At 33.5% G+C, this 27033-nt stretch overlaps 1 protein-coding gene across 1 annotated transcript in view; it reads right to left on the bottom strand.

Annotated features, from left to right (window-relative positions):
- Positions 1–8500, bottom strand: part of LOC143226013 (protein timeless-like) — a 103513-nt gene extending 95013 nt beyond the window's left edge. The window contains exon 1 of the mRNA XM_076456381.1: positions 8204–8500. The gene's annotated coding sequence lies outside the window, so the exon portion shown is untranslated. The remainder of the gene's footprint in view (positions 1–8203) is intronic.
- Positions 8501–27033: the final 18533 nt, after the last annotated feature.

Genomic DNA, 27033 nt, shown 5'->3' on the forward strand with positions numbered 1-27033 from the left:
TGCAATTCATATTAAAAAACACTTGAAATTAGGTGGGAGTTTTCTGGAAGCTAGTGACATACAAATACTTTAGACAGATGTACGAAGAATGAGTTATTGTCTCAGGAGTAACCATTTACTGAGTACTTGGTTCGGTTTGTTTTGAATTTCGCGCAAAACTACTCGAGGGCTGTCTGTGCTAGCCGTCCCTAGTTTAGCAGTGTAAGACTAAAGGGAAGGAAGCTAGTCATCATCACCTACTGCCAACTCTTGGGCTACTCTTTTACCAACGAATAGTGGGATTGATCGTATACTGTATACTATTTACACTTTCTATCACTATGAGTTTAACTCTCATAACTAACTGAAAAAATCCATTACAATCACAAGTATAGAAAGGCATTCATAGAGTTTCGCCCACACACTGCTATATTTTAACTTCTGCAGAAACTAATCTAAAATATACATTAAACCATTCTTCATCTCTAAATAAAGTAGGTTCAGATTAAATATTGTTAAATGTGACTTAGAGGTTAAGATACCGCTGCAGCACAATTATTTCATTATAATGATAGCAATTTGGGATTTTCAGAACATTAAACCTTTTCATAAAATTTGCTCACAATCAAATGATAACCAAGTTATAAATTTTTCATACTCACACATATACTGAAGTGAAAACAATACACCTGCCTTTGTGTGGGGTCACAAAATTGATTAAGAGACAAATTTTCAAGAGTAATACATTCTAACTTTTATTCAAAATTCAAGTAAACTTTCAGTCTGCAGACATTTTCTATGACGAAAGATAACTTCTTTCAGCATAGTAAATGAATAATACTTATTTAACTTTTCTGTGTATTATCTTTTTTTTGATAGACGCAGGTTATCCATCATTATTTTTATTCTTTTGTAATAATTCAATCGATCGCACCAAACATGTTCGACCTTTCAGCCGTAGGGGCGTTATAAAGTGATGATCAATCCCACTATTCATTGATAAACGAGTTGCCCAAAAGTTGGCGGTTGGTGGTGATGACTAGCTGCCTTCCCTCTAGTCTTATACTACAAAATTACGGACGGCTAGCACAGATAGCTCTTGTGTAGCTTTGCGTAAATTTCAAAACAAACAAACGTAAGACTTTCATTTTTGTTTGTTCGTAAACCATAACCTGTGAAGTAGAAAGCGAGATGGAAGGGAACATCTTTCAATCTGATTAACAAATTAATCTCAGGAGAAAGAGTAGAATGTATGAAATTGAATTAAAAACCAAAGAGCTGCAGGGCCTTAAGACGAGCCCTGGACGAGTCCATAATGAGTACACCTGGAGTGCACCTTCTCTTTTCACTCGGTTAAATAAATCTTGAATCCTCCTGTCTCACATTTAATTGCCTTCTATACTTCTGTTAAATTTATGTATAATTGTAAAAGTTAATGGCACATAAATATTCTATGGCAAATGCTTATATAGAGCTTTAGATTAAAAGTATGTGAATGCTCCATATTTCCTGGAAGGAAGAATAAAGTGTTTTGTACGAAATGCTCCGCAGTGGTACATAGGTATATTTGTGGACTTATATTGCTGGAAACTGGGTTTCGATACCCGTGATGGGCAGAGCACAGATATCTCTTTATGTAGCCTTGTGCTTGAAACAAATAACAACAAACAAACATTATACGAAATATTACATTTTTAAAAATACATTCAACATAAATGAAAACCACTTCACTTCATAAAAAGGTTGAAAACACATAGTATATTTAATTGGAAATGATAAGATGAACAGTGTCTGAAGCATGCTGTAGATTATGGAAAATCCCCAGAGCAGTTAGAACAGTGCGATTTTGTTTAGAATATTTAAAAGAACACTAAATCCAAATATAAAAGCATATGTAAAATAATATTTACTATATCTATGACTATTTTATTAATTTAGTTTATATATTTCACATAAAACCCCTACTTCCAGTAGCTTTGCATCAAATCTGTAGGTTTATAACGCTAAGAGTTACTAGCTGCCTTCCCTCTGGTCTTACACTACTAAATTAGGGACGGCTAGCGCAGATAGCTCTCGTGTAGCCTGCGCGAAATTCAAAACAAAGAGATCAACCCAAAACTTGATATGAGATGTTTTCTTAAAATATTCAACTATATAACTTATTATTTCCCTGAAAGAGGGCCGAAAGCAGCCTGGAAGGATAATTTGTTTTAACCACTCGCATTACTTACTGTATTGTGTGTTGTCTTTCAGTTAGATAGTAGACACCATGACGTCATATAAAGGACGTTTGTCGTTGAAATTTGTACTATCGTGCTGTTACTAAAACGCGCACATGCCATGATTCACGAGAAGTATTATGCACCCTGTGGGCTACAACATAGCATGGCATATGAACTTCAAAAACAAGAAATAAAAATATTTGTTAATCTCAATTTTAGTTTTATTTGCTTTTGAAAGAGAATACTTTTGGAGACCCTGCTCAAGTATATCTAGTATATACTTTTATCTATAACCATGTCAATTAACAATCAGGGACACAGACGTGTTATAATTGTGAGAAGGTATACACTTGTAACTGCCTACAACGAAACAGAAATATGTAAGTCGACTACATACGTGCACATATATTCATAGGTAGGTATAGATTATATATATAAAGGTTCAAAATTTGATACTAATAAGTGTCATTAAAATTATCTGATTTAAAGTAATAATTGTAATATTTGCATTTAGGGATATGCATATAATCCCATATACACATATGTATATCTATATACAGTGTGTGTGTATATATATATATATATATATGAATATAACCTGATATAAAGATAACAAGGAACCATTCGGTTCTTCAAGGTTGTCCATACACGCCCATCCTTGGAAAAGTCAATATTTAAACCACCCTTTATTTTCCAAGATATTGTCAATTCTACGTTTTGAAACCTGTAAAGTACTGGCATCCATACTGCAGAAAAACCAATTCAATACGTCCGTTATTCATTTTTTAAGATGTGTTTATTTGTTGAATTTTTATATACAGCTATTCGAAAGTTCTCTGCAGTAGCTGCTCGTAATATTTAAGTGATAGGCTAGAGAAAAGTGAAGCAGCTACACGACACAATCTACTGTTAACTCTTGGGCTGCTTTTTACCAACGAATAGTACAATTGACCGTCGCATAATATACATCTTTAAGGCTGAAAGGGCGAAATGTTCGGCAATAGGTTTCGATCCATGCCCCGCAGATTGCAAGTTGAGCGCCCTAAACGATAAGTCACGATGGAATGCATCCTGTCAGAAAAAAATAAATTAAGTTACCTGTCTGTAGCCTATATAGCACGTATTATATAGTACGTATTATATAGTATTATATAGCACGTATTTACCAAATCTTAAACTTTTTATCCTCTCGTTCTCTTATCTTTAAAACACAGCTGCAAGAAATCAATCAAGAGTTTTTATACAATTTATAAATCTTCAGATAAACCTATTAAACTTCAATAAAATCACTTCTCATAATTCTGTTCTCAAAATAAAAGATGTTGAAAGATCTTAATCAATCAATGAGTATAAGATACCTCTCCATCCCCGAAATCAATCTATTAACATTTCCAATCTGATAAATGTTTCCATTCTTAGATAAGAACACCAAAACTATATATTTCAATGAGGACTAACTCTAACGGTTTTTATTGTGGATATTGCCTCTTTTGACTTGCAATCAATATGGCTGTAAATACACCTTTAAGACCGACAACTGCATTTTTTGATTATTGGTTTTGAGAATTTCATGAAATCCTTCAAATGCAATATTTTAATGCATACCAAAATATATATAAACTATAACTTTTCTATGGATTCTTCCTAAGTAGCACTCGTGTACTAAAAATAGTTGATAAGTTCATGGCCATGCACTTCAACTATTTCCAAAGTACTTGTGTTATATAATTAAGAATGTTTATGTTTAAATATTTCCTGTACTAGATATAACTGGAAAGAAAGATGGATGCCATTCATTGCACATATACAAAACATATGCATCTTCTATCCACGTGAGCCTGTTGCACGTGTATACGCATATACAGGAAACGAGGCTACGCTTCAAACTACATGATATACCGTTCACCTGTAGGAATGTCATGTCTTCCCACGCAAAGTTTACAACAGGCCTCTCTCTCTACGCCCTCCAATGTTCTGCTTCGAAGAAAAACTGCTTCAAAGTAATACAGCATTCCTTCTTGTTTATATGCACGACAAAGGTTCCAAATTCTTGTTTTAAACAAAGAAGTTAGAAGAAATAAGGCCAAACCAGTTTACAAGAAACTTGTTTTATTTCTCCTCACGCTTATAAATAACTTAAACGTGAATCTCCTTATTCAAAATATAGGACACATTATTTTTCATTAATCCTTTTACCAGGACGAGGAATTTAACATATACTTATCTTTAAAAACATGAGGGGAAGAAGTTGAACTATGGTTTTTTATGTTGGTTTTGAAAAGCACTTTATTTTAAAAATAATTAAACGCTTAAATATAAAAATACAGAATTTATCGGATGTTTTTGTTAAGGTAATTCGGGAAAAAAAGTAGCTAATATTACAAAAATAGTCTCCATAACACGTATTCTGAACCGTTAAGGGGACTATTACCATATTAAACAAAATTACAATACATGCATGCTGCTCCAAATGTTATTCCACAACAGACAGATGTTATGTTAATTATGTTTACCTACATTATAATTTTAATTACCAACACAGTCATTTGCGCCTATTTGATAGTCTGAATAATCCATTATATTAGTAAGTTTATACATCTAAAAATTGCGTATTTTAGGTTTAAAACAAATTGATAGTTAATCATTTCAGTCTGCCCCTACTTGTAGCCACCACTGAAGAGACTATTTCTTTAGTCTCTGTAAGAGTGAAAAAATGACCTTCATTTCCCTTGTTGTTGTGTTTTTGTTTACTTTCACACAGAGATAGTAGAGAATTTGTTTGTTTGTTTTAAATTTCGCGCAAAGCCACATAAGGACTGTATGTGCTAGCAGTTCCTTACTTAGCAGTGTAAGACTAGAGAGAAAGCAGCTAGTCATCACCACCTTCCGCCAACTCTTGGGCTACTCTTTTATCAATAACAGTGGGATTGACTGTAGTTTTATAACGCCCTCAAAGATCAAAGGGCGAACATGTTTGATGTGATGGGGATTCGAATCCGCAACCCTCAGGATTGCTAGTCAACCGCCCTAATCAACTGGCAATGCAAGGCTGAGGTAATAGAGAATTAAAATTCTGGAAAAAAAATATAAAAATAAACTTTTGACCTTCCACTGTTTTTTGAAACTAGGGGTGATTAACTGCCAATTATTTTAAGCGGTTTTAAAGAACGAAATATAGTAAAATATTCGAATTCTTCACGACCTTGTGTTTTCTTCCTATTTTCCCACATAGCACACTCAGGTTCCGACAAACATTTTACAAAAATATATGTTTTATAGTTGTTAAAATTTAGTTTATTTTCATGAATATTGTTTCATCTTGGTATGCAAAACACACACACAATATATTTTTAATATAATGTACCATTTTTATTGCTTTTTTATTGTTGCTATGCTTTGGGGCTAAAATAATAGAAGTAAGTTTGTGTGGTACAAAAACTATCTGATGATGAACCGCTGAAGGATTGTCCCATTGGTAAAATTGGTAAAACATGGTAAAACCCGATCTGTTTAAAGCGACTATGGATCACTTTATGTACATCTATAAGCTACCAATGAGAATGTAGATTTTTTGCGTGAAGTTATCATATAGGAAATGCGATAAAATCAGGTTGTATTAACACCTTAACGCCTTAAAATCGTGTGAATACTAGTTTTTTAGGTTCTTTATGTTCTTTATGCATAAATTAATTATTAGTTCATCATGCAGATCGATGATTAATTATTACCATAATTTATACTGTTTTTCGATCAAAGAGCTGTCAATTGATATAATTAAACTTAAGCACCACTGATTAGATAAAATTGGTCTCATATTATAAAATTGGATTTAAAATTTGATAATAAGTGTTTCATTGTACCAGTTTTGTTAAATAAAAATATTAAAAAGATATAAAAATAGAACGGAACATGACCAAAAGTTTTACATATCCAAAGAATATAATTATATTTATAGAATGTATGAATTCACATTGAATTTGTATTTCAGTCATAAAGTACCTTAATCAAATTTCTTTAGTTACAAAAATTCAGTTGGTTTAATGTTATTTTTAGTTGTTAATGTTACTTTTGGTCAACTTTCCATATGTTCTGGAAACACGAACACTACTAACGAACTCAACTTTTAAAAATATATTCCGTTATCAGTTAAACACAAATTATTGATAAAAGAAAATCAATGATAACAGACCTTAAAAAAAATTAAAGTAGCCCAAACGAGTTGAAACTAGGTGTTCTGAGGAGGCAGTAGTACAAGTTGGTGTGACTTACGAGGGTTGTTTTTGGTGATGTTAGAATAAAGGTACAATTATAAATAATAATGTCTTTGTGAATAAGGTTGCCACTTGTCAGGTTTCTGACCGGAGTTGTATGTTCTAAGTAAGTTACTACGAATCCATGGCTATTGTTCCATACAGGGCTTTGGATTTTTTTGCAAGGGTTTTCAACGAGTTATTCTACAAAGAGTACTCGTGCATCAATGCTATTGGGAATGAATAAAGAATGTAATATTTAAAAATACAATAAATCTAATATTATTAACAAATTACAAATATAACTGATCACACTAAGAGTTGTTAGTGATTCATAGAATGTAGTATTGAAAGTGAATATAAAACCTTATTAATGCAGATCTTAATTCTACATTCGGCACTTTGAATATAAAAACCTAAGAAAATGAAAGAAGAAAGGTGCCGTTTGGTCAATAGAAATGCGTAATGTAAAGTTTATGAAAAATGTCTTTTATAAATTTAGATTAGAAGTCTGACTTGAAATATAACTTTTTTGTTTTTATTACCACTATAACAAATGAAATAATTTACGCTTATTTTGGCAGGTTGCATACTAGCTACTTAAATGAACTCATACAAATTTTCTATTTTACCATCATTAGTACAAACTTAAGAACCTAACTACCTGATAGCAAATAAATGAAAAGTCATTTGTTTTAGGCAACTATTGAACATTTTAAATATCTACATACAACGTCCACTGTCAAACTGCCAGACAGAAACATTTATAGCTTGATAAATTTGTTCAATAGAAGCTTGAAAAAACCTAAGTCATTAATACAAAACATTTCATTCGATAAATAGCGTTATAATAGAAATTACAGTTTGTCATTCTGCCTCTTGATACTCAATAATTAATCCTGTTTAATATAGGGTTCACAAACTGGAAATTAGACACACCATCTTAACATGTATATACGATATCTAGGATTTACTTAATGTCTTATTTAATAATGAAAAAAAGGATTTGAAGATGATTGATATCAAATAACTTCATAGCTTAGTTCAAGTTTCTTTTCTATTTTTCCCCTCAGGTCAGTATGTCGTGGGTTCGGATTCCCGTCACACCAGACATGCTCGCCCTTTCAGCCGTGGGGGCGTTATAGTGTTACGGTCAATTCCACTATTCGTTGGAAAAAAGTAGTCCAAGTGTTGGCGGTGGGCGGTGATGACTAGCTGCCTTCCCTCTAGTCTTACACTGCTAAATTAGGGACGGCTAGCGCAGATAGTTCTTGTGTAGCTTTGCACGAAATTCAAAATAAACCAAACCAAATCAGTATTTCCTCCCAAAATCTATTTACATACGTTGGAAATAAGCTTTTCTATTTTGACTTAAAATTAGCTGCAACAAAATTACCATTGTTTCAAACTTTACACGAGTAAGCTCTTGTACATGTGCAATAATCTTTGGTAAAGAGTGGTAAAGCTTGGTGACTATCTGTTTGATAACAGTACTGCAGGGTACCGTAGTTACAAAGATTTTAAAATTATTTTAGCAAATCTAAAATTTGATTAACTTAAGTTTAAAACCACAAAAGTATAACATTAGTTTTAACTTCCCAGCAAAAATCACACTGCTGAAGCTCATTTTAAAAACAATCCCCGGTAAGGGATTATTACCATTAACTCGAAGCAGTACAATAAAATATTTTACTCTTTATATCTTAACTAGTATACGGATTAAAAGTTTGTATAAATTTGGTTTTAACTTACCAATAGCAATCGTACTGCTGAACTTCTTCTGGAAAACAGTATGTGGGATAGTTTTATTAGCGTTGATATTAAAACCAAAATATTCTACTCTTTACTTCTTAATTAATGTAATGATTAAAGGTTTATATTGTAGCCTTACAAATTTCCTTTAAACGTGCCTTATTTTTGGGTAAATTACATAAAAGATGGAACACAAACCTAAGTTATATCTTTTATAACTGTTTACTAAAATGATCAGTTTTAAAAGGTTTACAGCTCATAAATTTGTAAATGATAGCCCTGTAATCTGGTCTTGAACCACTGAGTAATATACTATAGTGTAAGTATATTAGATATAAGAAGTTCTTTGCTTCAATTTACGACACATGCGTAGTGCGCATGACAACCACAGATACTGTATTTCTTCGTGATGCACGTGATTCCTTTTATTTGTTGTTCTTAGACCTCTTAACATCACAGTCTCGTTTGACACGAAAACGTGATCAGTGTTGAATAAAGTTAAAAAATAGCAACGAACAAGAAGTAGACGCGATGTGGTTTTAGATTGTGAACAAAAGACACATTACTTTGTAAAGAAAAAACTATTGAAACACTGTAGCTTTTATTTGATTTATACAATTATAATGTCGCTTTTAATTTATTATTAAATATCATCTTGGTTCAGACAAATAAATGACAGTCTTCATTTTTGAAAATAATTGTTACCATAATTCTAATAATCCATGGGAGAAAACGAAAAAGAATAGGATTTAATGGGTCAACCATATTACATCTACCATATCCAGTTCCGACAAGCCCTCGCGCCCATGGTCTGGCATACAACAGATACACTAGTGATTTAGATGCTATGTATGTGTGTACATATATATATATATTCATGATGTCAGAAAAACACATAAGTTCAATAAGTATTCATACAACTTAAACCATAAAACCCTGTCTTTAGGGATTCGCAGTTAACCTGGGTTACAGGGTTTTTTACTCAGTTTTCATGAACAACAACAACTGTTACAGTGTGAATGAGAGTGAACGGTAACTGTTATCAGTTTTATTTAAGTTATTTATAAATGAGATACTTGAGGAAAGAATCAATAACTCAACATTATTTGCCTTGTATTAATGATAACAATGACACTAAAAAACAACAACAGCAACATTGGCTCATTATAGCAGAGATTTAGGTATTTGGAAAAAAAAAAAAGAAGAGGTTATTATATATATATATATCTGCGGACTTGTAACGCTATAAAATGGATTTGGGATACCTGTGGCGGACAGAGAGCAACAAATTCGTTGTGTGGTTTTGTGCTTAATTACAAATAAAACTATTTAATGAGGAAATACAATGATTATTAACATTTAATATATCTATAATAATTTCTAATAGAGCATTGACTTTATAGCGCAAAGTCTTTATATAATTACATGTCCCCCGATAGGACAGCTATAAGTCCACGGATTTACAATGCTAACATCAGGGGTTCGATTCCCCTCGGTGGGCATCAGCCCGATGTGGCTTTGCTATAAGAAAACACACACTTGAATAATAATAAAAAAAAAAAACAAATTTCCGTCTATTCAACCTTTAAACATGTCAAAGATGAAACAGTAAATTAAAAGAAGACGAATATTGTAATCTTCAGGACAACCAAAAACACGTAGTTTTATCTTTTCTCACAACTAAATATAATATCACATGATCAGTTTATTGGAAATGCCACTTCACCAAGTACATCGTAGGAGAAGTTCACTCTAAGGTTTCTACAACAAGCAAAATTTCAACATGTGCATCGAAATGTACCTGAACCAAGTTGTTTGGTTTGTTTTGAATTTCGTGCAAAGCTACACCAGGGCTCTCTGCGCGAATCGTCCCTAATTTAGCAGTGCAAGACTAGAGGGAAGGCAGCTAGTCATCACCACTTACCGCCAACTCTTGGGCTACTCTCTTACCAACGTTATAACGCTCCCACGGCTGAAAGGGCGAGCATGTTTGATGAGACGGGGATTCGAACCCTCGACCCTGAGATTAAGAGTCGAGTACCTTAACCACCTGGCTATGCCGGGTGTCTCAAGTTGTAATGAAATACTTTTTTTGGCAACATCCCAAAATACATTATTTGTGTGTGTGTTAACTAATTAACGACAAATATTTTATATTCGTAATAATTTCCACGAGATAATAGTATAAACTCCGTTTTTAAAAATAAAATGATTATCTTAAGAAATAAATATGTATCTAACACATAATTACTGCCACAAAAAGTATTGAAACAAGCATGAGAAAACTACAAAACTGAGTTACTTAAAATTTTAAAAATATTTATTCCTACTTTGGCCCAGACTAACATAATTATAAGTATATGTTATGTCGCTATGTATTCTCAGTACTTTTCTATTGATCTCTACCAAACTTCGAAAGTACATTTGGACACTCTGAGAAGCGGCATACAGTTTGGGCCTAAACGCTTGCATATTTTATATCAAATATGATCATTATTACTAAAATGAAATACAAATATACTAAGCACTGTCGAGCTGAGAAGTGCATGTTATACCAAACATCTACATATGTAATTTTTATAACGAGGCAATTTCTATGGACAGCATGAACAATTTATTAGAAGAGCAAACAATTTTATCTCACAAATTTAGAAATATATGTTAATCAGCATTTCACCAATCACAACAAAACTTTGCCAAAATAAACATAATGACAAAATATAACACCAAATTATTATAAAGAAAGTCGTAAACTTTTATCATTTCATATTAAATATTTAGTACTTAGTATTCCTTGTTCTCTAGTAACCTTCGAAAGATGATATGGCATGTTGTCTATGTGGTTATTAATTTAATCTACTTTGATTTGTCTGAACTTGTCATTAGAAGGTGCTGCAACTTAAGTACAATAGTTGGTTTAGGATCGTATTAGCAATTTTTTACCTTAGTTCTGCCTAACAGTTCTCAGTGGAATCCAAATCTGAAGACTTTGCTGTAGCGTGTTCCTCTTCGAGATAATTCTGTATAATATGAGTTCTCTGGGCAGTAGCATTGTTATTCTAGAAGACAGTGTTATTGCCAAACTTGCTCTAACATATGGCAGAAGTATCTTCTTCATGTGATGCCTGTAAGAGTTGCAACTGACATTTCTTTGAAGGATATGAAGAGCAGTGTTGACATGATGAATACCAGCCCAAACATGTACTGCACCGCCTTCTATGTGTTCACTCTGGAAAAAAGTCTTCTGTCACCTGTTCTCGAGGTAAACGACGAACACGGATCCTACTATAAGCTTTAACAAGCAGAAACTGAAAACTCACATAAAAATATGGTACGTCGCTAGTGTCCTAAATGTAAATTGGCATGCTAACTTATCTAATTAACATGGTTATCATCTGTTTACAGATAGCTCTTCTTGTAACATAGGTATGTTTGGTCAATTTTGTATTTATGCCATTTTTCTTGAAAGGTGTTACATGACTTTTTTCGACGTTCTTGTGTTTACCTGGTCATAACAACGTTATCTTGAATAGTACGTTCTTACGACTACCAGTAGACTTTCCTGAAACAACATTTTCTGTAGTCTAATGACATTTCAGATTTCTGGATGCAGTACACTAGGTGCTCTGGCAACGTACGTTTACTTCATGCCATTTCTGGAGAGTTGAACAATTTGATGGCCTATAATTTCTAGTACATGACAAAACATGACCCTACACCAAATATAGCGAAATTGCCTGAACAAAGCTTTGCTCAGGTTTGAAAAATACTATTCCAAAAACACACCATTATGTATAAAACAGGTGTGTATGTGTGACATGCTCAAAACTATATGTACAGACGAGAATAATAACTCGTTAACGTTTTTAGATCATGCGCGACCTTTTCTGTTATTACTAAGGCATATATTTAATAACTACTTCATCCATATAGACAATAACATTAATTTAGAACAGTGTGCAAACATTTTGGTCAAGATTGTAGGAAGGTATTAAGATCTAGCCTTCCTAGTCATTCTCTGAAAGTTTTCTCTGTCTATCTATGAGTTCAATACTTTACACGAAACCTCATGAGAAAAACTACCTGGCTGAGTAAATAATAGATGGGTGGGGAGAAAAACGATTGCAGAAGTAAACTGTTTAAAAAAACACGTAAACTTCAATTGAATGCGTATGCACAAGAGTAGCTTATAATTTACTCTCTCTAAATTGGCATAAAAAGCTTAAGAAAGAAGACCAGTAAAAACTATTAATTTACAAAAGAGGGAACACGGATCATTAATAATACAGAAACAAGTTGAATCAAAATGTAGAGATTACATTTTCAAGTCTGCAACTAGGGACTCTTAAAAATCCAAAGAAACAAAGGTAGAAGAGTAGTATCTACGTTATTTCCTCAAATTACAAATTTCTATTTTCACTCCAAGTCTACAACACTTGTTATTTTTTGTTCACAACATTCAAATATCTCCTGTGAGGGTTTTTTACATCTCAAGAACAGTTCGGGTGTTTGAAATCTAAAATTGACTTCGGAGTGACAACTGAAACACCATTCTGTGAGACCATTGTATCGTCTAGGTTGAATGATCAATCATTAGCAATTCAGTTCAAATGACTGATTATCAAAAGTTTAATTATTTTTAACAATACTTTTGCCTTATTATAGATAATAGTGCCACGAAGTATGAGTGTGATTTTATTATTTCTGTATAGTATGTGTTTGTTTGTTCGTTCGTAGTTAAGCACAAAAATGAACAAAGGGCTATTTGTGCTTTGCCCATTAGGGGTATCAAAACCTGATTTGTGTTGTAAGTGTGCAGACATTTCAATATGCTGTTGGAGAGCTACTGTGTAGCATATGAATGTGTAGTTCCATTTTGCCCCCTAATGTATATCATTGTTCTCTTAGACCCTGGGGATCTATCTATTCAGTTTGCTCGTGATGACGAGAAACTCACTCTAAGTAAAAATGCATTCTCAAGACAGCTTGTATGGGTTTTAAAACTTTAATTAAAATAAAGTACAATACAACGTTTCGACCTTGTTAGGTCATCTTTATGTTAACAAGCTCTCAGTTGCAAATTCTCTTTGTTAACCTGAAGTTGACCTAAGAAGGTCAAAACGTTGTTCCATATTCAGTTTGCTGTTCTTTGAATCATTCAGTATTAATTTACATTTTATAAATAAGTAAGCATGTTAGGATTGGTAAATTCTGGAAACAATATAGTCTAAATGTTTTCAATTTGCAGCTAAGTTTTGCTAGATTTGTTTAACAAGCACCAAGCGTCATCACTAAATCTTACATAAATCTAAGCAGCCTATAGATAAATGTTTTAAATCCTTTTGAGAAACCAGCCAAATATTTAAATGTGAACAAAAAGATGAAACTCAAATGAAACAAAAGGTTACATATTTCTGTTATGCAAGGTCATCATCAACAATAATAAAACTGGATAAAAGAAGAGAAAGGTTAAAGGTTTCTATGCATCAAACACAGTATGACAAGCAATTACACTTGACAACAAAACATTCGCTGCTATAGAAAGCTGAAGAGATTCTGGACAATTGATGGCGCTGATTTATAAAATGAGCTCAGAATTTTTCCATCGTTTCTAGGTTTTAAATTTTTCTAATATCTTAATATTTCATTATCAGTACCATGCAATCAACTCAGCACAATATACTTATGCTGTGAAATTAAGTTTAAATTGAATAGTTTAATGGACCAACGAATGACTGGATTGTATTAATGCAAGATTCAAAATATACTGTTCATATATGACACTTGTTCTGGATATAACTGTAACGAATTGCACCATTTTAGCTTCATTTTTATATTCATCTGTTTTGCTTAAGAATTACGAAATTCTCAAGTGCTCAGTTTGCCAGAATGTTCTAAACGTTCATCGTATGAACATAAAAAGAGCGAAGTCAAACGTTTTTATCTTAATTGCTCCTCACTCACTTAATTATTCACTTCTGCGCATGGTCAAAACAAAGTCCAGTTGTCTTCCTTTCATTATAATTGCGATATAACCAAATTATGTAAAACCTTGTATTTTTAAAGTTCGTACATGGAAAAATCACTCACACAATTTCTGCTACATTTGTGTAAACTCACAAAGGACAAACATCACACACAAGATAAAGATAGCTTACTAACACTATTTTTGAGTGTAAAGTTAGTGACATTAAACATCCAGATATTACATCTACAAAGGAACCAGAACCTCATGAGGATGGTCTTTCAGTGTCACGTCCACCCGTGAATTGGGAAACAGAAAATTTATCTTATGAAGAAGATAATGGATCATCTCCATCTTCCTCATCTATCGATTCTATTCCTGCAACATCTTAACATAAACTACCTATATGACAACAGAAGAACAGCTAAGTGATATGATTTGTGTCTTATCTCTATCAATGCAACATGGGGAACTTTTTGGCTCTCGTTTACATTAGTGAAATTTATTAGCTCCAGGAACAAGAGTTTTAATTTACCAAAGTCGCCATCAAAATCTTGCTTCTCGTTACCATATGGAGGAAATTATACGTACACACCTAGACCAACAACAAACAAACAACAATAAATCTCAAGATACAACAAACCACAAAGCCTATCATATGTTTATCATATGCATATCATATGTTTCCGACATCAGCGAAAAATAACCAACATTTGGAAAAAAACTTATAACAAAGTACAACGTTCCAGTAAACACCAAATTTATTCAAAAACAAGATATAAAGCTCAACCCATACTATGAAAAAACTATACTGACAAACACAACACAAACACAATTTAAAAGATATAATACAACAACTGCCACGACTTTATATTGGAAAAACAAGCAGAAAAATGGAAACTAGATTCGGAGAACAAAAAAAAAAATCTAAAACACCTTGACACGCTTTTGAACATTACATGGCCCGGCATGGCCAAGCGTGTTAAGGCGTGCAACTCGTAATCTGAGGGTCGCGGGTTCGCATCCCGGTCGCGCCAAACATGCTCGCCCTCCCAGCCGTGGGGGCATTACAATGTGACGGTCAATCCCACTATTCATTGGTAAAACAGTAGCCCAAGATATGGCGGTGGGTGGTGATTACTAGCTACCTTCCCTCTAGTCTCACACTGCTAAATTAGGGACGGCTAGCACAGATAGCCCTCGAGTAGCTTTGTGCGAAATTCCAAAACAAACAATGAACACTACATATCAAATAAACACAACATAACCGTATAAAACTCCCAGATTCTAAGTAGGGAAACATATGTAAACAAACGCAAAATCAAAGAAGCCCTACTTATACAACAACTAAAACCAAAATTAAACCAGTATAAAGGAATACCTTCATACCTATACTAATTAATAACCTAACATCCAACTGCAACTACCCCTACTATCTCGTACCCGTTTACACTCTCGTATCTAAGATGTCGAAACGTTGTTCTCTGCTTATCAATAAAAATGTTAATACCCATACCAGCCGTTCTGAGATACATATGCAGGATACTTTGTGCTTTGTACACATGCTGATAACCTGATGGAAGAATTAGGTTCTCGTTACCATATGCAGGATACTTTGTGCTTTGTACACATGTTGATAACCTGATGGAAGAATTAGGTTCTCGTTACCATATACAGGAAACTTTTGCTTCTGTACAAATGCTGATGAACTAATGGAAGAACTAGGTACTGAACATCTTTCTTAAGAATGGATACTTTTTATCCATTCATTTAAAGTAAGTCCGAAAGCTGTGTTTTTACTCAATGGGAACGTTAAATCATCGATTCTTGTTGCTCATGCTCTGAACATAAAAGAAACTTATCAGCTCATGTAGAATATACATTTTAAATGTAATTTTCAATGAATAAGTAAGTCTATTAAAGAAAAAGTCGTTAATTTACGATGCATGAGAATATTTTTAATAGATCTGCCACTACTCGAAAAGTAGTAGTGATCGGTTATTTTCAACATGGTTTTTACGATCAGCACTTTCAGGCCACTCTGAAACAGTTTCTTTTTCTTGTAGAAGATAAATTTTTGTTTGTTGCTCAGTGTTATGTGAAGTACCGCTCACACCCTCGTGAAGTGAGAGATGATATAAAGACGATCTCGGGGCGACGAAAGGACGACACTGGAGCGATACGACAAATTTGGTACTAAGCAATCAGAGGAAAGCTTTAGTGCGCGTGGTCCAAATGTCTGAAGCGGTATTAGATATAATATATGGCAGTCTATTTCAAAGGAATTGAATTTACTCTGTACTTACGATATATCGATAGCTACAACCATACTGGATAAAAGCTCTTCTTCCTCTTTGTGGGGCCTGGCATGGCCTAGCGCGTTAAGGCGTGCGCTTCGTAATCTGAGGGTCGCGGGTTCGCGCCCGAGTCGCGCCAAACATACTCGCCCTCCCAGCCGTGGGGGCGTTATAATGTGATGGTCAATCCCACTATTCGTTGGTAAAAGAGTAGCCCAAGAGTTGGCGGTGGGTGGTGATGACTAGCTGCCTTCCCTCTAGTCTTACACTGCTAAATTAGGGACGGCTAGCACAGATAGCCCTCGAGTAGCTTTGTGCGAAATTCCAAACCAAACAAACAAATCCTCTGTGTGAGACATAAGCGGTACGTGTGTCTTTTATTTGGGTGGGCTATTCTTTCATACATACTGTAAAATATTTTATGAGTTCGTGAATAAAGTTCTCTATAATGGACATTCTATTTGATCAGACTGTTTATTTGTTAACGCCATGTGTTCAAGTGGAAAGCTGCTCCTCGATCGGTCAGAATATAGCCTATCCTTCTTTACCAGTTCAGCTTACCCATGTCTTTGGTGCATGCCAACTCTAGCGTTGGACGTTTTCAAGATACGTCAGCATATTTCGTCAAACGTATTGATAATCTTCCGTACTGTTATATCGCAAACGAAGGACATCTAATTTAATAATAATTATTGTGAAAAAATATCGTAATGTATCGGAAAAATCGTATTGTATTTAGTACGTAGATTGTTTGTTTATTTCTGAAATTTGTGCAAAGCTACACGAGGGCTATCTGCGCTAGCCGTTTCTAATTTAGCAGTGTAAGACTAGAGGGTCTTCCTACTGCCAACACTTGGGCTACTGTTTTACCAACGAATAGTGGGATTGACCATTACATTATAAAGCCCTCACGGCTGAAAAGGCGAGCAGGTTTAGTGTGACGTGGGCTAAAACTCGGGACCCTCGGATTACTAGTCAAGTGGGCCCGCATGGCCAAGCGTGTTAAGGCGTGCGACTCGTAATCTGAGGGTCGCGGGTTCGCATCCCTGTCACGCCAAACATGCTCGCCCTTTCAGCCATGGGGGCGTTATAATGTGACGGTCAATCCCACTATTTGTTGGTAAAAGAGTAGCCCAAGAGTTGGCGGTGGGTGGTGATAACTAGCTGCCTTCCCTCTAGTCTTACACTACTAAATTAGTGTAACACAGACAGCCCTCGAGAAGCTTTGTGCGAAATTCAAAAACAAACAAACAAAAACAAAACTAGTCAAGTGCCCTAACCACAGAGCCATGCAGGGCCCCAGTACGAAGAGACCCTGATATAAGAGTCAAGAAATATATACACAAAGACGTTTTAAAACCAAACTCTCAACTACATACTTGAAAACAAAATAGTGTCTAATAGTAATACTGGTTTTTTGAACGGTTATTTATTTTCATTTATTTGAGTATGTTTTGCATTTAGCGCTTACATGTACATCATGGCCTCTTATATAAGCAAACCTACTCGTATCCATTTTGCTTGGTTTGTTTCTTGTTAAACACAAAACTACACAACAGGCTATCAGTGCTGCGTTCCACCGCGAATTTATAAACCCAGTTTTTATCATTAGAAGCTCTCATAATTAATTGTGAGCCACTCGGAGCTTTTTATTTTCAAGTATTACTGTTTATGTGTTAAACGTCTGAGAATAATAGTTCGTTCATCAACGGTTAGTGTAAAGTTTGCGGAGTTCTTTAACTATAGAGATTAAAGATAATTTGTATTATATATATATATTTAGTAAAATTAAATAATTTATATCTAAATGAAGTTAAATGAATAAAGAAAATCATGAGGAAGAACTGCGTTAAAAACAGCAAATCCCAACCTCTAATATTATAACCATAAAATATTCAAGTCACAAACCAAAACACATAATACATAACCTATAATTTTTACTCTAATCCCTCTACACAGTAATGGTTCTGTTTCATCTGTTAGCACGTGAAGGCTAACATGTGAAAATTGAAGATAAAGTCATACGGAAAACGAAATAAGAAGACAGGTAACAATAAAAGATATGGATTTCGACAAATAGATAAACGATATAAACGGAAATTGAGAAAACCATTTGAATTTGCGGATTTGAAGATAGTCCCTATGGATGGGAGATAAGGGTGGTGTAAATGCACCCTCTGAATCCCAAATCCCCCGCATCAATTTGAGTACATTTATCTCGCAATATTTACACAATAGCGCATATTTTACGGTAATTAGTAACTCTTGCATTGTTAAAAATAGAGCTTGTTTGTTCTTAAGCATAAAGCTCCACAAATAGGCTATCTCATCTGTAGCTATCACGGGTATCGAAACCATAAGCCTTCAGAATTTCAACTGAGCCACTGTGAAGCAATAAAGGGGGAAAATGGCATGATATAAAAGCTAGTTTGTGAGAAAATAAAGTTTAGTTATGAGTTTAAAAATGCTTTAAAACAGTGTCCAGGCTTTCTTGGACCAGATTCTAGCATAAGAAGTGAATAAATTAAGCTATATACATGTACCTGGAGAAACAGCTTGTATTTGAGAGAATAGTTCCACGTGTTAATGATAAAACATCATATTTTAAATATGAATGGTAATGAGAGCTAAACTTATCTATAAACGACAGTGCTTGCTTCACTTTAGAAATCCTCAGCAATGTTTTTTTTATAGCAAGGCCACATCGGACTAACTGCTGTGCCCACTAAGGGGTATTGAACACCTGATTTCAGGGTGTGTAAATTTGAGGACTTACCGCTGGAAGCAAACTACGGATATGTACCAGGCCAGGCGTGGCCAGGTTGGTTAAGTCGTGCGACTCGTAATCTGAGGATCGCGGGTTCGCATCCCCGTCGGACCAAATATGCTCGCCCTTTCAGCCATGGGGGCGTTATAATGTGACGGTAAATCCCACTATTCGCTGGTAAAAGCGTAGCCCAAGAGTTGGTGGTGGGTGGTGATGATTAGCTGCCTTCCCTTTAGTCTTACACTGCTAAATTAGGGACGGCTAGCGCAGATAGCCTTCGTGTAGTTTTGTGCGAAATTCAAAAACAAATAAACAAGCATATGTAATATATACGAAGTGTGCTTAATCTGGAAATTATACATTACTATACAGGTGAAACGTCGGATTCATGAATATAAGAAGCAAGGACAGGTAAGTAATAGACAAACAAATTGTGTTTATTTCTGCAATTATACACGAATACTGCAATGGTGAGACGTTAGTCTTTGGCTGTAACAAGCCATAAAATGTGTTGTGGACAAGCAATTTTTTGTCTTCTCTATAATTATTTTATAGATGTAAAGTATAAAATTATTGTAATATGGGAGTTTCGTGGCGTTTCATACTGGAATTCCAAAGATTAACGGCGAAACGTCAATTTCTAATTATTTAAAGGAAGTAGAATTAATAAATCTTGCTAAGTCGCCAGCGTATTTATGATATTGAGTTTTACGGCTTTAAATGTCAACAAATAGAAATGGTTTGCACTGGAATTTTGTTTCAATAATGAAGTGCATAGTTTAAAAGAAACTTAATTTAAACGTTTCAGCTTCTTTGTCTTTATAATTATTGGAGTAGTCTATCTATCTATCTAAAATATTATTTAACAAAAGTCTGTCTATGCATTATGCCCACTTATAACTGATGAAACACTGGTCCAGTAGTCAACAAACATTGCATGTACCCATAACGCCTATAGGAAGTGACATGGGGAAAGATGAAATTCGGAACTGACCTCCAAGTAAACCTCTGAAAGCCCTATTTCTTCTATTGTCTGCTTAGAACTGGCGAAATGGGTGTGATCTTTAATACGATTGTTTTGAAATCCGAACCAATTAATATAGTTGTTTCAACAATGGGAGTTTTTGTTGCTGACGTCTCATAGTGGAAATTCAACATAAATGTCAGTTTCTCAAAATTGTTTAACAATCATATATTTACTGTTTTGAATATAACTAATTTTGTGTTTGTGTTAAACCACATTCTTTTGTCACTACTTTTTTAAGTTTTTAATCTTAAGCTTTGTGTTATACTTGGACTAGAACACTTACACCCAAACCTTAAAAAATAAACAATAAAAAAACAGAAACCTTGATCTTCTTTTCGTTTCGAGCTCAATAAATTAAATTGGGTTTTCCTAATCTCCATTTATTCAAACCTTCTTTGAAGGCCAATAAAAATTGCGTCTATCGTAATCTTTCCTATAAAGTTTGGATTTTATTTTTCACCAAGTTATAGATTTACTATTTTACTTTAGAAAATCGCAGACATAATTTTGTTTAATTAACTTTTAAAAGTCTTTATGATTCACATATAATCTCAAAGGGGTGTTTCTTAGCTAATGAATATTCATATTCCTTTTGCACCTTACTTGATAGACAACTAATTACTACTAGTGTCAGTATAGTAAAGTCCGGTAAAGTGCTTTTGGTCTTTCGAGGATGTGTTTATTCTCACAGGAGTGATTGGAACACTATGAATAAATTCTTCTATGGGATTACTTCTCGCACATGGTACATAAAAGTAATGTTTCTGCTAACATTGCGAAAACTACGAAACGTGTTTACGTTGCTAAGAGACTTAAAAGGTATTTGTCTTCTAGAAATAGTCTTTGACTGAACATTGCAGTATATTTGTTTCTCCGTAGAGAGTTGGTTTCCCGAGTTTGAATGAGATTTTGTATTGTTGGTATTTACACTAACTATTTCGAAAACTAATACGGAAAACACTTTTTTCGAAAGTCTGTTAAACTGAATCAGCTTTGCTATTTCGGAACTGTTGATGAATTTCTCAAGCTAAGTAAAACAATATTCACTAGATGGTGCTCAGATAGAAATACATATTTTATATTTAGGGCAAGTGCTGGTTTATCAAATATTAATGCACTGAACTACGGAGGTGAGGGGTGGGAGATTAGTTCAGTATGACCAATTTTCAAAATAATAGTGAAGTTAAAAGGGGGGAAAAAAGTTCAATTTTAGTAACAATGTTGTTAGTACATTTCTACCACGGTATGAATACCTGAGTGAAATGAACCATTTCTGATTTTTGGCGTTTAAGTTTGCCAGGGTTACGTAACTTGCACTCAAATGAGAAGAAGCACCTTCACTCTTCTGACAGCAAAGACACATAAATCTGTAAATTGGAACCCCAGCGGCTCAGCGGTGAATCTGAAAGCTTATAATGCTAAACAATCGTTATTGTTACGTCTTATTATTACTATTATTATTTTTCACCTAATAATAAGCAGGTCTCTTATTAACACCAATGACAGTTTTTTTTTCTATAAAAGTAATTTTGTAAAGTAAAATACGTCGATTAACACAAAACAATTATGGTTAAAACTTTAAAAGGCAATACTGTAAAATCAAGATGAAAGGGTACCCTGGTAGCAGAACTTATATCCTTCAAAGTCGGGTTTCGAAACTCGTGGTGAGCCCAGTAAAGATAGCCCATTGTTTGACTTTATGCTTAATAGGAGATAAATAAAAAATAAATTGCAATTTCACAAATAACAGTTTATTTGTTTTTTAATTTTGTAAAGCTATACGAAATTGTAATTGAAAGGGCTAGCATGGGTAGTGTGACGAGAATTCGAATCTACGACCCTCAGATTACCATTCGAGCGCCTCTACCTACGTGGTTGTGTTGGATTAAATAATTATAATGTTCATGGTACGAAGAAGAAGTAAAAAATATTAAATATTTTCAACCCAACTGAAGCAATCAAACAAGTTGTTATATAAATATTTTAAAATCCATTTGGCCCTATTTTCATTATTTTATATGTTGCTAAATGAATTAGAAAATGATAATTGCACAAGTTTTTTGGTTTAACATCATACAACAAAAAATAATTTTATTATTTTCACAATGATTTTTGGATTTGACTTTCTTGTTACAGATTTGTATTTTCTATGGACGTGATTAATTTTTATTATTTAGTTTTCGCCTTTGCGTTATTTCGACTATTTTTCGTGGTTTGTTTCATTTATTTCTAAATTGTTAATAAAGACAATAAGACAGAAAAGAGGTACCCAAAATATTGGCTTCAACTCTTAAACGTGCCCTCCAGTGACACAGCGGTATATATGCAGAATCGCACCGCTAGAAATTTGGTTTCGATAGCCGTGGCAGTGAGTAGAGCAAAGATAATTAATTGTGTTGCTTTGTGCTTAATTTCAAACAAACAAATAGTGCATATTGAAAAACTTGTATTTTGTCAATCCCATTCATTCAGTGTTGACCAAGATGTAGCCTTTGTAGCTCTGAGTGTTGCTGTTTGGCTATCTTTTTTCTGATCTATAGTTTAAGATTAGAAATGCCTTGGGAGTTTATGGCCTGACTGTTTATCCCACCTGCGTTCAGATTGTATATTTCAATCATCTATGATATAAGATATTGATTTTTACGACCTTGAGTTGTTTGTTTTAAAGAATTTTGTAGTTTCTCACATAAATTATTTTATCTAATGTTTTAACATTCTCATCAGGGCATAAACTACGCAGTAAGAAATTAGGTATACCGTCTATAAAGAAGACCAACTAATGCTGCTATGGAGAAAAACAGAGAACTTTGAGCTTTTATTCTGGTTTGAAATCTATGAAATCCATACGCAACGTTCGGAATTTTTACTGTGGTCTAAATTAATTAATCGAATTAACCTGACAATTTAATTTTGCTGACTTCGCAACAAGATGTAACATACAGCTTTGGTAATTTATTTATGTTATTAGAACCTTAAACTAAGAATCATAGATATAAAATATAGCTTATTTTATTGAATTTCGCACAAACCTTTTCCGGGGATTGCTGCACATAATTTAGAAAGACTATGTGTAAAGCAGCTAGTAAAATAACTGTTAGGTTAGGGCTACTCTAAGTGAATAGTGGGATTGACCATCACTTTATAACGATTTTTCAGCTCAAAGGGCGAGTGTGCACAGTGATGGAATTTTAACCGGAAAGTTGTAGATTGCGAATATAACGTCCTTACCACCGGTCATGCGAGGCCCCCAATTTGTAGATTGCGAGTCGAACGTTTTTACCATCATGCCATGCCAGTCCCCAATTTTGAAGTGATAGACTAGAGGAAGGGCAACTAGTCAACACTGCCAATTCGAACTTTTGGGCTACTGTTTGTTTTTTTGAATTTCGCGCAAAACTATTCGAGATCTATCTGTGCTAGCCATCCCTAATTTTGCAGTGTAAGACTAGAGGGAAATTTGTGGGATTTTCGCACTAAAAATCACTTTTCAATACTTACTGCAGATAGAGCATAGAGCATTGTATGGCTTTGTGCTTAACAACAAGCAAACAAATATTTGAAAAATAACTTGTAAAATTTATTTGTTTTTTTTTTATTCCGCATCGAGATAATTAGTAGTGGAATGCTTTGTTTTATGTAATTTTTGCAATTCGTAGATTGGTGTGATTAAAGATGTTTGTTGAAAGATCGAATTTAAATGTTTTATTATATATGTATAAATAAGAATACGGTTTTACATATCACAACTCATTCCTATTGTAAATAAATAATCGTGTATGCTTAACAAAAGATGATGTTAATAATATTTTAAAGTCTGTAATATATATACTTTCGCTTACTCATCTTTACACATCTAAACATCCTTGTAATACAATACATTTGTAATTATGTATTAAATATCAAAAGCTGGCGAAGCATTTTAATCCAGTAGGCTTAATATCTGTGGTAGAACCAATCGGATTGCAGAAGCACATTTCTCCTAATTTGTCTTCTATGGATTTCAAACTATGGATGTGTAAAAATAGAGTTTCACACTTACTTTTTATTCCCCCACAAACCATTGTAACATTTTCGTGAAGATACACTTGGATTAATTGCATAATTTGAAAGTGTTGCCATAAAATTCGTGTGTTCTTTAGTCCATGCAGTTTAATATATTTCTTGCTGTCTTTGTCCTGTGCAGACGTGTATAGAGAGCCTCATCATTCCCAGCAACTTCTATGAGCACAAACAGCTCAGAAGCCAGCCAGTCTGGTAAACTGTATACATGTACACTGACTGTGAATAAAGGTTTTTGTTTGTTTACTTTATTGTCCGTGATCGATCCAAGCCTAATATTTCCTATGGCTTATATTTTGGAAATTCATGTATTGAAATATAGCAAGAGCTCAGCGAAATATCGTTCAAATATGTACATGCGCCTCATTTCTTTTCTGTAACATGTTAAAAATGAAACAAAATACATAATATTTTGAAAACTATGCCGCATTTCACAAAAACGCAAAACTATAAGTCGAGAATATTTAAAAATATTTGGAGACATTTGTCAAATAATTTGTATCAGAATAAATTATATTAATATTTCGTATTTAGCACTTATATGAAATATCAAGCAATTATTGAGCGAACCGTCTGAAGGCTTATACCATTTAAAACATCTTTCGATGCTCGTGTTGATACTCAAAATGTAACCCTCGTTGTGTAGTTTTTGTGCTTAACAACGAACAAATGCACAAACAAAATATAGGAAGATAGAAACTTCCTCCTTTTTTAAAAAATTACATTACTTAAAAAACAGAATTCAAACTTCGAAGTGTTAACTACTACGTATTCTCTAAAGAATATTTCACTTGCTCGATTCTTCAGGAAACTTTTGCTGACGCCATACGCCTTTTACAGATGCTATATTATTAAGGCAAGGTATTTTCTATTTGTTGTTATTGTTCGAATGCTACTAGTGTATGTTTCTTTTTTAAATAAATAGAAAATATACCGCTCCAAATGCAATCTTCAGTAAAGATATAATAGGCACAAAAAACTACTTTATAAAAAGTGATAGCAAAGCTTGATAAATAAACAAAAACTGCTACAAAATATAATAATTAGTGTCTTTTATAAGCCCTTATTTTTATTTGCTGAATAAAATAAACAATATTTACTTTTAAACAATCGAAACTTTAACTCACAATTTGTATTTAATATATAGTTTTATTGCATTATTATAAGTTTACGAAATATACTGAATTTTAACTTATGTACATTTGAATACAGAGAAATATTTTACGGAGCCATATACAGTGTTTATATTTTATAAGTAAAAATTCAGAGTTTAATCACTGCACTGGATAAAACAGGTAGTCCATATTGCATATATTTCTGTTCTTATTTGTTGTTACGCACAAAGTTGCACAATAAGCTATTTGTGCTATTCCCACTGCGGGTATCGAAATCCAGTTTTTAGTATAGTAAGCTTTTAAAGTTGTCGCTAAACCACAGGAGGGGCAAATTTTTGGGCTTAAAACCGAACAATAGAGTTCCAAAAAGTAATTTTTTAAATTATTGGATTGACGTCTTTTACTAGTTACAGAGAAATAATTTATAACATATGACAATGTGTACTCAAAAATAACCATTGATATATGATTTAATATTTTACTAAATACAATAATTAAATTTTATTTTCGTTTTGTAAACTTAGTTATTCATTATTATTTTATTTTAATTTATTGAACCTTATTCACATGTTTACAAGAGCTAATTTTTATTTAATTTAATAATTAATAATAACATGCCATCCTGCTTCTGGTTATTGTTAAATTGTGGTTATGAATTTCAAAAAAAATTATTCGAAATTTTAATATTCAAAGTAATTTTTACACTTTTTGTGTGATCACTAAATAAAATTTTCTGAGCATAGAAACAACCATCTTTGATTTTATTACTGAGATTGAAGTCAAAGTTTTCATCCGTTTCATTTTAAATTAATTTACTTGTTTTTAATCCTTAGCGTTGACTCAGAAGCACACAATTAATATGACGTTACATCATGAATTTTAGTCTGAGAGATTACATTAGACTTTTGGACTCTTTGCTTTCACATATCGTCCTTTGAAAAACTGTATGACGAACGTTATTATTTTTTATTAAGTACAAAGTTAAACAAAGGGATATCTGTGCTCTGCCCACCATAGATATCAAAATACGGTTTATAGCGGTGTTAATCTGCAGACATACCGCTGTGTCATTCGGGTCTTATAGGTGTGTGTGTGTGCGCGTCTTTTCTTATATAGCAAAACCACATCGGGCTATCTGCTGAGTCCAACGAGAGGAATCGAGCCCCTGATTTTAGAGTTGTAAATCTATAGACTTACAGCTATACTAGCGAGGGACGGGTCTTGTAGGACGAACAAACTCTATCGTATATTACCATAAATCATTTTTTTAAAAGCTTGCACGAACATAATAATCAGTTTAGTGTTATTTTCTTATTAACTCAATTTTATTATCATTTTAATAAGAATGAAAATTTGAGAGCGCTTAGTTTTATATTATATTTGACGCTTATATTACTTCAGTTTAGATTGTATTAGTTCATTCAGGTCAGTACTTTATATTATAATATCACCAGCACTAAAAACATTGTATCAATTAAGCACAACTCTTCACAATGGGCTATCTGTGATCTGCCACCACGAGTATCTAAACCTGAATTTTAACGGTATGAGTCCGCAGATATACCGCTGCGCCACTTGGGGGCTTATCAGCACTAAATGT

This window comes from Tachypleus tridentatus, chromosome 9 (genome assembly GCF_004210375.1).
Source record: "Tachypleus tridentatus isolate NWPU-2018 chromosome 9, ASM421037v1, whole genome shotgun sequence".
NCBI classification, from domain to species: domain Eukaryota; kingdom Metazoa; phylum Arthropoda; class Merostomata; order Xiphosura; family Limulidae; genus Tachypleus; species Tachypleus tridentatus.